The sequence below is a fragment of the Musca vetustissima genome, unplaced genomic scaffold, assembly GCF_032173495.1.
Source record: "Musca vetustissima isolate MV318-11 ecotype Yass unplaced genomic scaffold, APGP_CSIRO_Mvet_v1 utg9380, whole genome shotgun sequence".
NCBI classification, from domain to species: domain Eukaryota; kingdom Metazoa; phylum Arthropoda; class Insecta; order Diptera; family Muscidae; genus Musca; species Musca vetustissima.
This window is the reverse complement of record NW_026874906.1, coordinates 38,344-54,370: the sequence shown is the minus strand read 5'-3', so window position 1 is coordinate 54,370 and position 16,027 is coordinate 38,344.

Below are 16,027 nucleotides of genomic sequence, written 5' to 3'. Positions count from 1 at the left end.
CCTTTACATTACATTAACCTTCATATTTCAACAATACCTTGATATTCATTACACTTTAATGCTATGTTCTCATTTTTGTTGTAGCTTGCCGAATGAATTAACATGAAAGACCGAATGCCGAAAAAATTAACATTCATTGCTAGGCGCCGGCAAGCCCACCAAACAAACACGTGAATAAGCTTTACAGAAAAAAAACATGAAGCAAAAATTCAATGGCTCCAAACCAACCAATTCGAATGACAAGAACAAGAAGTTCTCAGAGATAACAGAGTTACGTCCATCAAAACAACCAAAACGAACGGAAGGCAACGAATTCACACGAAACCACTACCACCAAAGTGCAGACCGACCTAACTAATCAATAATAAATTATTTACTCATTTTGTTAAAAAACATTTATATAAAAAATACTAAATAATTTAATGAAACTGGATGAACATGGGGGCTTTGGCTGAACATGGCGATTTTGTGCTTTTATTTTATTTTTTGCTTTTTGTGCAAACAAAAGAATTCCCATTAAATTTTTATGCAAATATTTGAATAATAATAAACGATGTTAAGCAATAATTTGGCGAACCGTGAGAATTTACTGTTGGGGAATAGCAGTTGGGATAATGGTATGAGTTTTGAGATAATGGTATGGTACCCTACACAAGGTATGGTAAATTTTCAAAAGTACAAAATAAGCTCCGGAAGAAATTTTCAAGATAAAATTATCCACATTTAATGGAATTTTGCAAATTACAATTATTATATATCTATTTTGACTTTAATACACATTTTCCAAATTCTATCAAATTCTGATATTTGTAACAATTCCATTTGGTCGACTTAATCGAGCATATCAAAATGCCTACTCATTAAATGGGGTCTCTGATTTTTTTGATTAAATTAAAAATGCAGAAAGTTAACTAAAACTTCAGCAAAAAATGCTAACATGTTAAAAAAAACTTAGATTGGCATGATGAGGGTATTGTCAACATCAGACAATAAAAGGCATGATCATTTCTGAATTCAATATAAATGAACACATTTTCAGCAATATTACAAAATATTGTGAAATTTTTTGAGTGGTAATATTAGAAGAGTCTTTCAATGTTTGAAATAAATTAATATTAGTAAGAAATATTCTTATAAGAATTAAAAATGGATTGCGCCTCCATAATAAATAATAAATATTCTATCATAAATTATATGTCATAGTACGTCAAATATAGTGACGTAAATTATATATATTTTTAATGGAAAAAATACTTAATCATAGAGTCACCGTAGGTAAGAATAGAGAGAACAATACAAAAAACAAAACACAGCCGGACTATAAATGTTGGCGTATTTTCCTTGAGAGAAATAAATTTGTTTTTGTCAACGCACAGAGAGTGAGAGAAAAAATGAGCACAAATAGTGGTAAAGTGGAGCGAAGTATGAAAATAGTTTTGATATTAATGAAATGTGTACATTTTCTGGAAATTTATTTGTATTCTAGGGGAGATACAAGTGCAATATGGAAAAGATAAACACTCCGTTTAGTAAAAAACAAAGGGATATGTGTAAATCCATTACGAAGCTTATTGAGTATACAATTTGACCTCACCCTCGCACAATGTAATATTTTCATTATCAAATATAGATCATATCCGAAGATACAGCACTTCTATTTGTAACTGACCAAAGGGTATAATATTTAAATGATTCGATGATTTTTCAGAAGAAATTGATCGATAGACTTGATCCTCAGATATGCTATTCATAGATTTGGTAAAAATATGGGAGTGATCAATAATTTTCGGTAGTAAGATTTGACACCCTATAAAATGCCTGAAACTTGGGTCAATATTAACATTTTTTGCACTAATATGTGTTATGCAATGAGAACCAATGTGCAAAAAGTCCTCAAAATACCGAAAATTGGGGGTACGACTTATTGGGGCTACATGGGGACCGATATATCCCATTTGTAATACCAAACATCCTACTTACTTATTTAGCTCGCTTTAGACGGAACAAAACAGATTTCCAGGGGCAATTTTTCGAAATGATGTTTTCCACTTGATGTTTCCATCGAATTCGCTACCTTCCCCTTTGAACCAAAAGTTGGTTTACTTTTATATGCCTTTTGAGCTGAGCCACCGTAATCACTGCAGATCGATACGTCTGACTTTGTCGATGTCCGTGTACATATGGTATTGCTCGTGGTCATTCACCGTCACAGACCGGCCCGTATATATTTCAGAGAATATTTCTTTGAAACACTCTAAGATCTGCCTCATCTGCTTGCGCAAGTACCCATGCTTAAGATTCTTACACCAGCATGGGTAGTATCAGCGTCTTGTAGAGTGTGACTTTGCTCTGGGGAGAGATGGCCTTGTTTCTGAATTGCTTAATTAGCCCATTGTAGCATCTGTTGGCCAACACTGTCCTTTTCCGTATCTCAAAAATCATGTCATTTGTTTTGCTTATAGCGGTACCGATGTAGATAAAATCTTGCACTACCTCAAAGCTGTAGTTTTCAAGTTCCACAGTTGGTCCGAGTCTAGTGGACGTCTTGCACATTGATACCATCAGCTTGGTCTTCTTGCAATTTGATGCCAGTCCCACTTTAGTAGATTCCTTCTCAATTCGTTCAAAGGCGGCTGTTACCGCTCCCAATGTTCGAACTACAAAGGATATTTTGGATATTTTCTATATAAACAGTGTAGCATTGACATTACGTAGTATATGTGATACTCGATTAATAAAAACTCAGAGAAGTTTCCACCGTAGACCCGAGCTCGTTGTTGCTTCATAGCATCATTGCTACTAAAATAATAATGTCTCAGACGACTTCAGGGGAACCAATTGTACTGTACAATTTAGAATTGACCGCCCTACTTTACTCGAGAGGAAAAGTCGCCACATAGCGACCCTTTCACTTAAAACTTACATCAGAATTGGCCCCTTTTTGAAGACGCACAATATCGATTGCAGAAACCACAAGCATATATAAGCTGGAAAATTTTATAAAATAATTTTTTGAAGGATTTTTTCCCAATCGATGATGATCATGTAGGAAGAAACATCCGAGATTAAATATTTCTCATGGCATGTCACATGATAATTTCCAATTAACAGGTTATGCATGGCAACAGAGTTCTGTGGTACAACGACCGTTTTTGGTCGACCTTCGCCTTGGACAAGAATAAGTGCTATGAGGACAGTTCGGAAAGTTCTTAGGCTAACACAGAGAGCGCAGTATAAACAGAAAGAAGTTAAGTGTTTTTGAAACTTCCATCTCTGTTATGAATAGATGTAAAATTTTGTTTCGATCTGGTAACTCCTTCATATAGAAAAAGGTGTTCAAAAGACGCATCCGTTTTTTTACAAGAAAAGCACGCATTTCTAATTTTTCCGTTGTAAAAAATTGCGTCTTTTTTGAACACCTGTTTCCGTTTGATGGAGTAGCCAGATCGAAACAAAATTTAACATGTGTTCATATGTCTTGGTTAAAATATTTGGTTGTGCAAAATTTTGGTTTAAACTGGATCCTTCGTTCGTATTATATTATAAAATTAATTTTAGGCAACATTTTGTGGGGTTCTTAAAACATGATTTAAGTTTGGAAAAAATATTTTGATGTGCAATGTTCGGATGAAATCGGTTACTCTCTTCGAGAGCGCACCAGCTAGTCAGACATAAAAACGGACATTTGTAAATCGTCTACAAATTATCTCGATTTGGTCCAAAGAAATGTGGGGTTTTAAAGCCAATATTTCGATAAGGCACATTTCTGCCGTTACCCTTTAAAAGATCAAAGATCTATGGCGGATCATTGAAGGAGAGAAGGAAATACCTTAAGGACCAATTTTTTAAGTTTGGTATGTATGCAAACAAAATACAAGCATGTGCCTGTGCCAAAAAAAAAAAAAAAAAAAAACTGACGGCCCAACATATGTACATAAATCATCCAAAAATATTCTCCTAATCAAGAAGAAGGTAATTACTGTTTCAATGCGTTACTAGTAAAAAGACAAATAATCCCCTCCCTAAATTAGAGCGAATACAAAAACAAGTCAAATTTCCGAAAATTTTGAGTACGTTTCCTTTACAGTCTTTCTTTGACAACATTTCAGTCCCACCCATGCGACCAATACTATTGTTTCCATTTGAATGTATCCACGAATCCTTAGAATGCGGTCGCCCAAAAATCCTTCTTAAGACACTCCTAGCAACCAATATGGACCCATGTGCTAATGTTAATGAATTATCAAAATAGGAAATTGTTTCCCAAGGAATCTTATAATATTTATATCTTCCTCCTAATCGTTGAAGTCGTCTGCGATTTGCTTACATCTGCCTGAATCAAACATGTCAGAAATTCCCCATGTAAAACCAAACTCCAATTTTATTTGCAAAATAAATCTGAAAAAAATTAAATATCTTATAATTTGTTTAAATATTTAATTGCTTTAAAATTTAAAATCAAAATAAATCTCCGTTTTATGGGGATATCAACGAAATTAAAAATTTAAGAATCTGTATGTACATCTGTTCGTGTGTATGAGTGTGAAAGAGTAAATCATTTGTCGCTACAACAAAGTTAAATGTCCATGAACTTTTGGGGCTGGTGATTTTTTTTTTTTGTTTTAATTGAGGCTTTTGTGTGGATTGACCAACCCCACCAATAACCCTCCCGTTGATATAGAATGTTACAAAGGCAACAACAACAAAGCCATAACAACTGTGCTTTCACTTCAGTATTTTTGTGATTTTTTTGCAAACTTTATATCACATTTTTATATTTATTATCTGTTTTGCTGGGTTGTTTTACTCTTTTTTATATTTTGTAAATTTATAACAAATTAACAGAGCTTTAAGTAGTGTATCAGATATAATAAAACAAAAAAAAAAAAAAAAAAAACACAGCAACAAAAACAAATTGTTTTTTTGTTAAATGTGTTCTTTATTGGGCTACTTCATCATTTATTGTTGACTTTAAATTGTCCCAAATGGTTGGTTGGATGGTTGGCTGGTGGGTCGGTTGGTTGGACGGTATGGTCTCTGTGAGTGATGATATGAAATATGTTTGTAAAAAAAAAATGTTGAAATACAATCCCCAGAGTTTATTCATATTCACATTTTTTTATTTAAGTTCTGTTTCAGTTCTAGACAAGTCTGATCATCCAACCAACCCAACCACTGTCTGGTATTTTTTTTGTTTTTTTTTAATTCTGGACAACACTGCTGGTGTCACCATGGCCAGTGGTATTTATCGCAGAGGGGAAATCTGTGTAATTTTTTATATTAACTTCATCGTAATAAAAATAATAATCATCATCAGCAACACCATCAGTTTATTACCTCCCCACAGATAGACAACAACATGTAGTCCATGTTGTTGTTTTTGTTACTGTTGACATCACAACATCAACATCGTTAAACAATACAATAACATTCATTAATTTAATTTTGTTTCGATTTAGTTGTTTTTTTATTTAATTTTAATTTCTCGTTGTTGTTGTTGTTTTTTCTACTCCATACATACATCACAGTACAGCACAAAAAAAAACTGCAGTCATAATTCAAAATGTTCGTAAAAAAATAAAATCACAATTAAATAGAGGTTGGGTTTTTTTATGTAGGGGGCAATGAAAGATAAAAAAAAATTAATTTTAGGTTCAAAAATAAAGAACGATTGTTTGCTTTAATTGAAAAAATATTTTTGCTTGAGCGGAATGTCCAAGAGAATAAACAATAAATTCAGATTTGTAGTCCCTATTAGTGTACGTAGATAGGCTTGGTAGTGTTGTGTGATCTTATCGTTCTGAATGAGTGACCGAAGCTACTTTATTTTTAGATTTAGTGGCTTTATTTTTAGATTCAGTGTCATTTATATGCTAGAGAGGTTTGGATTTAAGATTGAGGAGATATTCGCTACTTGATGAGATATATAAGAAAGCATAGACTAAACTTTATGTGCAAATGATCTCGGCTTAGAAGTAAGCGACAAAGTACATTAAATTTGAAACTCTATACCCTGCTCCGCACTTTAGTACAGGGTACTATGTCTTTGTGCATGTATAGATCCATAGATACTTTTTAAGATAAAATAGTAAACACCTCGTCGAGTTCAGACGGGTCGAAGATTTTATATCCTCCGCCATAAGGTGGACATTTACTGCAATCGTTGGGGATCTTTACATTACATTTTTGGTAGGAATTTTTGAGACCGAATGAGAACCAAGTGAGAGGTACCGTTATTTCAAGGCTATCGTAAAAAAATGTACCAATATTGACAATTTTCGGCAGGAAGCCAATAATACAATTCAAATTTTATTAGAAAACGTAGCATGTTTCTCCAAATACCGAATAATGAGAGGGGTGAACCCTATTAATTTTAAATACTAATTGATATCGAATTTGGTTAAAAAGCGTGCTCGTATTACCCTAATTATCGAATAATGGGTGGTATCGATGTATGTATGTAGCCTAAACTAAAAAGTAAACCAACATTTATATTTTGTAGGAAGATTTGTTACTCAATGAGAACTCAATTGCAGTCAATTCAGTTGAAACATAAGCCAACATCCCCAAAATACCGAATATTGAGTTCTACTCTTATATGAAGGTTATACCAACTACACATTCCTATTGGGGTTGGAACGTTTGGTGAGTATATGACAACTCCAGAAGTAAAAATGGATCAAAGTTCGAAGATATGGCGTCATCATTTCTTTCTGATGACCCTATTATATTATGTTGGGGAAATAGAAATCCATTATGAAAATGTCGATAAAATCGGAGAAATTATCGAAGTTGAACGGCATGCCACAACGGCATTTGTGTGCCACATCACTTAAAAAAATAAATAAATAAAGGATGGATAGAATTTCCATCTGGGAAGCCTTGGCCAAACGTAATAAGATAGACCCATTTCTTAAACGGATGGTGACTGGAGATGAGAAATAGAACACATACGATAACCCTGTGCGAAAACGAACGTGTTCAAATAGCGGTGATGCACCTCAAACGGTGGCCAAACCAGGACTAACGTTCAGGAAGGTTCTGCTATGCCTTTGGTGGTACTGGAAAGGGATTATTTATTTTGAGTTGCTTCCATATGGCCAAAAGCTAAATTCTGATCTTTACTGTTAACAACTGAACCGTTTGAAGATTGCAATTGACCAGGAGAGGGTTACACCAGGACAACGCTAGGCCACACACATCTTCAGTGACTCGCCAGAAACTTCGGAAGCTTGGTTGGGAAGTTTTAATGCATCCGCCATACAGTCCGGACTTGGCACCAAACGATTATCTTGTATTGCAAAATTTCGTTAATGATAAAAAATTGGTATCTAGGGAGGATTGTAAAAATAGGCTACTATAGTTTTTTTTACAAATAGAGAGCAGAAATTCTATGAGAGAGCATTATGAAGTTACCTTTAAAATGGCAACAAATCATACATATATTTGGCAGAAAAATCTTTGTCACATGATAATACTTACACACTGGACAGCCAGATCTCTTTCAATATGTAAAAAATCGCCGTGTTCGGATCATAACTATGTCCACTCAAATCGGAGAAATATATAGTTTTTGATCCATTTTGTGATCTGACTTTAACTGTTGCCAATATGTTGATTACAATTTATAATGAAAAGAGGAACTTATATACACATATAGCTAGATTGATTCTTCGAAATATCAGTCTAGGTCCAATATATTCTCCTATCGATTTTCGTAATGATCGAACGATTTCTTAGTTAGAGGGTATATTAAATTTTTAAAAGGTGAAAATATGGCTCATCGAAATATTGGTATTAGACCCCATGATCCTTTGGGGTCTAAAACCAATCCATTCAGAAAATTTGAAGTTGATTTACAAATGTCCGTCTGTTTGGCCGGCTTGCGCGCACGATAACTCTCGAAGGTAGTAATCGATTTCATCCAAACGTTACACATCTTAATATTTCTCCCAAACTTAGTTCATGCTCGAAGATGGGGAATATCGGTCCATTCCTTCTGGTACCTCCCCACAAAATGGTCAAAATTATGGAAACAATTATTTTTATAGGATCATGCGAACGGATTATCAACTATTATCTTCACCAAGTCTAGATTAAGTCGACGATGTGACTGATAGGTACCTCCCCCACAAATTGTCAACATTTTTAATATTTACAAACCCAATATTAGGGGAGTTAATGTCCGATTTTTCCATTAGCCCACTCCCTTTGGTATCTCCCCCACAAATCGTCTAATTTTTCAATATTTTTTAATCCAATTTCAGGCATATGGAATGTTTGATATTTACCAAGCCTAGATGAGGTCCGATGATGGGACCCTTGGTCCACTCTTCTTCTTACCTACCCCACAAAGGGTAAACAATTTCAATATTTATAAATCCAATTTGAGGTGAATGATTTGAAACAAACCTTGGACAACCAATTATCTTTGCCAAGCTTAGATCAGGCCCGAAGATGGGACCGTCTGCCTTTTCTCTGGTACCACTCCCAAAAAGGGTCTGCATTAAAAAAAAAACTGTTTTTGAAGCGAATTTGAACATTAAATCTTTTTTAAAAACATATTTATACTAATAAAAGAGTAAATTGATTGACGAAACGACTGAAGCTAGTATCTCGAAATTTGGGGTGAAGTTACTTTTGTGTCAGAAAAGGCTGGGTTTTAAAAAAACGGCACGAAAAATGCTAAAAAGTACTAAATGTGGTACCATTTGTATTTGGCAAAACGGTGCAGTCAAAACTTTGGATTTGCGTTAATTGATGAAGTGTAGGATAGATGTACCAAAGGGTTCTTGTAAGTTTTGAAAATTTGTACTTATGGGTACTAAATGGTACTAAATATAAAACAATTAGGATTTAGAGCTGGAATAGTATACAATTTTAAATTAAGAATACTGTTGAAGTGTAGAATTGAGGTATAGTACTAAATTTGGTACAATTTGAATTTTGGGAGAACCGATAGAGGTAGAATCCTGAAATTTGGAGTTAGTATCACTGTTGTGGTGTTGGTTTGGAAACGTCTACTAATGTGCACAAAATTTACTACAATTTAGATTTAGGGTGAACCGATAGAGCTGGAATCCTTAAATTTCCATTGGAATGCATGATATAAGTAGTAATGTAAAATTGTAATTATGTATACGAAAAGTACTAAATTTGATACAATTAGGATTTATGTGAACCTATAGAGATGGAATCCCAAAATTTAGAATTAAGATAAGGGTATGTTCGAAATTTATATTTATGATTATTAAGGTAAGAGGGTAGTTATGGAAATTTATATTAATGTGTTCTAACTGGTACTAAATTTGGATTTGGGTAAACTTATATTTGAAATTTTGAAATAAGTATTACAAGATAGATTTATTTTGCGTGCAGATTGGGTGTGTAGTGTTGAGATATGGAGCTGATTTTGGAAATACATACCATAACAAAACAATAGTATGGTGTTTTTTAAATAATTCCCACATTCGCTAACGATCAGCGGGCATATATTGGTACCTTATATAAACGAAAAATAAAACATGTGTGTAACATAGAAGACCTCAGCAAAAAATGGGCTGAGGGTATATATCTGTCGGGAACACCAACTGACACTTTTTTATTTGTTTAGCCTAATAATCTGTAATTTGGTTTTATAGGTTCTCACTGAGTAGAAAATCTAAAATTTTGGAATATTGGTCCAATTTTTTTACGTCCCAAATTTCAGTATTTTTGGGAGGAATTGTTTACAACTGAATTGGCTCCAATTTAATATCCTGGATTTTCATTGGGAAGAAAGTCTCTTTACCAACAATTATAAATATAAATATAGTACCCCCCGTTATTTCCAACCGAATCGGCTCAAAGTTGGCATTTTGGATTCTCATTGATTAAAAACAAAATTATTAATGTTATTTATCGGAACCATTCCCCTTTTCCGTCATTTTGGGAACTTGAGGCACCTTTGCCTAATGTATTAGGTTGTCATGGGGTGTCAAATATTCTCACTAAAAAATATAAATACTGGATCACGATTTGGTATAGCTCCCTTTCAATAGACCCACATTATTTTCGGTATTTTGAAGATTGTAACCACTTTTCCCCACATATAAATGTACCACATAAACAACCAAACAGCACACAATTTGCAATGCCATCGAATATGAAGTTCCCGACCTTTTGAAGAAATTTTGAATGTACTCTACATGGTGGCGGCTATAAAAACTTCGGCCTGATAGAACATAACAACGTTTTTACTTGTTTTAGATATGTCTATTAATCTACGATGCACGAAGGCCACAATGACAGTGGTTCAATAGTGCGTATGAGCAACATGATGTGAATATTATGAATACGTCGAGGGGGAAAACTAACGTCAGTTTATTCGGTCAATGGACAAAAATATCATGATGAACGATTGGCTTCATATGGACTAGGTGAACCAGAGCAAGAAAAAATGACTGGAGCGAAAGCAACGAAGGAGCAGGACTGAGTACCGATCTTTTCTTTTTGTAATAATTTCTTTGAACTAATTAGTTCCGGAATGACCCAACTATATAACTCTGCTATACTTGGTTCAAAGAATTTTTCCTAAACTCGCTTGCCTTCCCTGGAGTTTGATATGCTCCATTACCAAACATTCTAGAATGAATATGAATTTATATTACTTATATTCTGGTCGAAGGTTTAAAACCCTTTAAAACCCTAGATACAATTAACCTCAATTTTATTTTCTTCTCGAATTTCTAAAACACGAGTATGTCTGCTTTATTAGTCATACTATATCAGGAAGTATTTATATTTAATTGCTCGATTTAATTTTGACCGCAAGTGTAGAGAGCCTTCAAAGCAATATCTTGTTGCTGTTATTAATTTAAATTGTTTTTTTTTTTTTGCTTCATTGTAGCTGTTGTTGTGTAATTAATAGAGAGCGAGCATCGTGTGAGTTCTAGTATTCAAGAATTACAACATGTTCGGTTAATGTAAACGATTTAATCAATGTCGTCAATTTGTAGCGAGCAACAAAAACAACAAAGAATTTCTCGGTGTTCATTTTGGTAATTTTCATGCAAAACATTATTCACCGGGGACAGCAACATGTGCATCTGTTGTTCGATATCGCCTTTGCACATATCATAAAATCTGAAAAAAATATTTTGTATACAAAAAAAAAAAATATAAAGGATTTACAAAAAATGTGTAGAAAAATAAAATTTGTCATGTGCTCATCAAACAAATACATCTGGTATTGCTTTTTTTTTTAAGTCACTAGGACATTTTGTTATGCTCTCATCAAAGAAATATTTTTAATGAACAGAAAGATGTCAGATTTATTTCGTAGTGTTTTATTTTTTTTCTCTTTTAATATAATATTTTTGAAATGTGTGACAGCATTAGAGAATTTGCCAAAAAACGATTTCAAAACAATAAATGTTTTCCGTTGATGAAGCGAAAACAATTTATATTAGCAGCTAAGGATTAACGCAACAAAAAACAGACAGACATTGGATGGCTAATAATAAATTACCTCCTAATAATAATAAAATAAAATCCATGAGTTTGTGTGTTGTGGTGGTGTTGGAGGTTATTGCTAGTGTGTGTGTTTTTTAAATCTGAAAATCAATGACTAAGTGTCTGCCACCATAAAGACCATTATTATAGATGAGATTTGACCAGATGTTGGGAAATTGTCACAGTGCTTTTATATGTTTATGATGGTAGCACATCATTATTAGCAAATATTTTAAATTATTGGGGAAATAAATGTTGACCGTTGGCAAAAATATGTATTTAATATGATATAAAACGACTCTACAAGGTCTTTATGATATTTTGTTATTAAATTTTACTGTCACATTTCAATGGTAATTTATTTACCTTAGGTCAAACCTTGAGCTACTTTTCGGATTTGTTGTTTGAAAAATATTTACTATAGCAGTTTGCGGTGCCCACCGAGTACCGAAGAGAGTGGAACAATGGTTCCTATATTCTGACTAGATCTAGATCTAAAAATAATGTAATTTGCAAAGATTCGACGAAATTCAATTGGTTGAAATATTAGGTTCTGCAAAGTTTGTTTTTATTCGGATAGTCCGTACGTTCTCATGGTAAAATAAAATTAATTTACAGAAAAATTTTGACCATTTTGGTGGGGGAGGTACCAGAAGAGCCGGATTGATATTCCCAATCTTCGAACTTTATTGAGTTTGGAAGAAATATTACGATGTGCAAATTTCATCCACTTCGGTTGGGAATTGTGGACGGCACCTTAAATATAGGAACATTTTCTGCGAGGAGGACTTTCTGGGCCCCTTGATATATCCCGGTTTTAATACTAAACATCCTAGTATATGCAAGATTTCAAATTTGTATTTTAAGTTGAGTTTGTAAGTGAAGCAAGGAAATAACTTAAACATTTTTTTGACCTACAGTAATTTCAACAAATTATGAATTCGCCAGGGGCACCACGGCGAATTTATAATATAGCATTTATGTTGCTCATACGCACATTACATTTATACAGTCGACTCCGCTTTACTGAAACGGAAAAAAATCTGGATGTTTTTATTCAGTTGTTCGATGTTTTCGCTTAAGCGAAGTTCGTTTAACTGAAAATAATTTCAGGAATTTCAGTTTTAGGAATTATAATTCATATTTTATATGGAATTCGTAGGTTTCGAATTTTATGAAAATAGACGAAAGAAATTTGAACTGGTTGACATGTTCACTGGGATTTTTTAAAGAACTGTATTTTTTATGCGTATTATTAGAATGCGCGGCTTGTAAGGAATCTTACATATTATGTGGTCTATAATATAATATTTATGAGAGATTAAAGATTGTCATTAAAAATGTTGCATACTAGCCATTTAAGTATTTTTAATAGCTTACTTGCCTCTAATATGGAGTTGTGAATAAGTGACATACTTCCATGGAAAATTTGTTCATTATAGATTCACATTTTTACTTTGTTCCTATTTAAATTTTGGTTATCAGCTTGAAGGATTTAAATAATATCTTAGAGTAGTTAAAAGTGGACGACCTCCTCAAAATTTTTTTGACATTTTTTTATTTTTTTGACATTTCCCCTATGAACGGTACATTCTGTAACATATATATATATAAATACGGAACCGAATTTTTTTTTTCGAATTTTCCAAATGATTTTAAAAGTTTGACCAAACAAACTTAACGTTCTTCGACGTCAATCGTTAATTGCAGGAAAATGTCTGTTAGGGTGGGCTTTGAATATGTGTATTCCTCAATGCAAAATATTCTGTCATTATCTTTCACTCTCATGATTTTCAGTAATACGGAGTGATTTAAAAGGAAATTGCATTATTTGACTTCAAAGGCTATTTCAGTTATCCGATATTTCCAGTTTTGCGAACTTTCACTTACACGGACTAAATTGTGGGCGATAAACCTAAAATGTAATGGTGCAGGAAATTAATTTCACTTATCTGATATTTTTCAGTTAATCGACTTACAGTAAAGCGGAGTCGACTGTATCATTTTATTTGTATCGGGTCAAAATTTAATAATGACCGGTATGTTAGCAGTCGTAACATCGCCCAGGAGCTAAAAAAATTTTGCTTTGAAAAGGACTGTTTCTAGAATGAAGACAAATTTTGAACCTTGACAAATTTGAATTTAATTCGTATATGCAAGTTCGCGTCAGGGCGAAATAAATACAAGTTATCAACATACGATGTTTGGAAAGCCACATAGCCCAATATGCCTCATAACCGACGGCGAAACGCGTCCCATAATGATGGGTATGAAGGTTCTTCTCCCGGCTTTCTTTTTCATTTCAAAACTTAGATCATTAATATCGACTCGAAAGATTATATAAATAACTCACTTAAAATCTACCATAATACTTTACACAAACCTGGATTCAAAAAGAAGCTCGATTAACGGAAAAAATAGGATGGATCGAATTTCCATTTGCGAAGCCAAAACGGCCAAAACGGAAAGAGATAGACCCCTTTCTTAAACGGATGGTGGCTGGAGATGAGAAATAGATCAAACACAATAACCCTGTGCGAAAACGATCGTGGTCAAAGAGCGGTGAAGCACCTCAAACGGCGGCCAAACCAAGACTAACGACCAGGAAGGTTCTGCTATGCATTTGGTGGGGTTGGAAGGGAAGTATTTATTATGAGTTGCTTTCATATGGCCAAACGCTAAATTCTCATATCTACTGTTAACAACTGGACCGTTTGAAGATAGCAACAGGAGATGTCGTGTTCCACCAGGACAACGCTAGGCCACACACATCTACAGTGACTCCAGCCAGAAACTTCGGATGGTTGGTTGGGAAGTTTTAATGCATCCGCCAGGACTTTTGCATTGCAAAAATTTTTTAATGATAAAAATTGGTATCTAGGAAGGATTGTGAAAATCTACTACCAAAGTTTTTTGCAAATAGAGTGCAGGCAACAAATAATACAACAAAACGGTGCATATTTGCCCCAAATAGTACATTCCGAAGCATGTTAAATAAAGTCCAATAGTTAATAGTTTGGATCAATTTCGATTTTCGATAACCCTCAAAACATAATCACAAAACATACCACAAGATTTTTTCTGGAAGGGGTCCTTTTGATCCCCTAAAAATCATCACAACAATGAGATGTGACCAGTAAAGGGACTAGAAAAAAATTTAAATTTCAAGACGATCGGTCCATAACTACGGACTGTAAATGGATTAGATCAATATTTTATTGTACAAAAAATCTGAGGTCCACACGAGTTTATAACATAGGAAACGTACGAGTATTTACAATGTTTGGGGTCTTCAGTTTTATTGGATATATTTGTACCCTACACAAATATGTTGTAAGGGTATTATAGCTTCGTGTGGCCCCAATGACGTGAAATATTGGTCCTAGTCACCCTTTAAGTTCACCGATCGTAATATCTCCTGAGTGGATGTAAACATTGTGTACGTCCGTTTGTGCATTATAGTTTGTAAACACAGTGCAGACCACAACTATGAAACGATCGTCACGAAATTTTGCATGTAGGGTTCTGGACAACGAATACTATTTTTTTGGTAATGATCGGTTAATATTTAGGGAATGGAATGGACCAAAAGCATTATTTTATGTCTGTTTTTCTGGTCGCCGTAGAGGCCACAATTATGGCCCGAATATCACGACATTTTGCACAGAGAAAGGGATCTGACCATGGAATACGCATGACTGGATGAAGATAGATCAATATTTTGCAGAATTTTGTGTGAAAAATAATAACATTTTTCTTTTATGGCATATATATTTACTTCTGAAGGACATAGACCCGAGAAGTAGTCCAAGAAGAGTGGTTGACCTATGAATTGATACCAATTAAATTGGTAATATGTACTCGAATGTTGGAGTTATACGTAAATATGTGCCGGGGTCTGCCCATTCTGAAATCGTTTAGTATTACAGTTACCACACTAGGGAGCAGAAATTTAGCGTTGGTGGCTAGACAATTTTGCTGAGGTTCGAGATATGGTAAATGACGACGCCTATTATTTTCGATGATGAACATACGAACAGATATTTTGTGTATGATATAGGCCGAAAACGCCACAATTATAAGCCGAACGTCACAAATTGTCCATGATAATGAACGGCCAATATTTAGCGAAGAAATTGAACCAATTTTTTTTGTGTAAAATAACAAAATTTTAATTTTAAGAAGTATTTTTTACTCCGGGAAAAATGATTCGGAAAATATGCCGCAGAGAAGCGTTAATTTCAAATCTGTCGGGAAAGAGCAAATATCGCAAAATATTACCCAGACTCGGAATATAGATCCACAGAACCTAAGAGCTCGGTAGTAGTTGTGTAGGGTACCAGGTAATGTGTTCGCTACAAATGTGTTATGACGTTCGGGACCACGAACTGTATTATGTCGTGGTAAATGTGCTTCTCATTGTTTTATCTCATTATTATTTTTTTTTTAGATGTTCAGCTTCTAACGTATATCACCTCTTTTGTGGGGAAGTTACCAGATGTAGTGGACTGATATGCTCCATTTTCGCAAATAT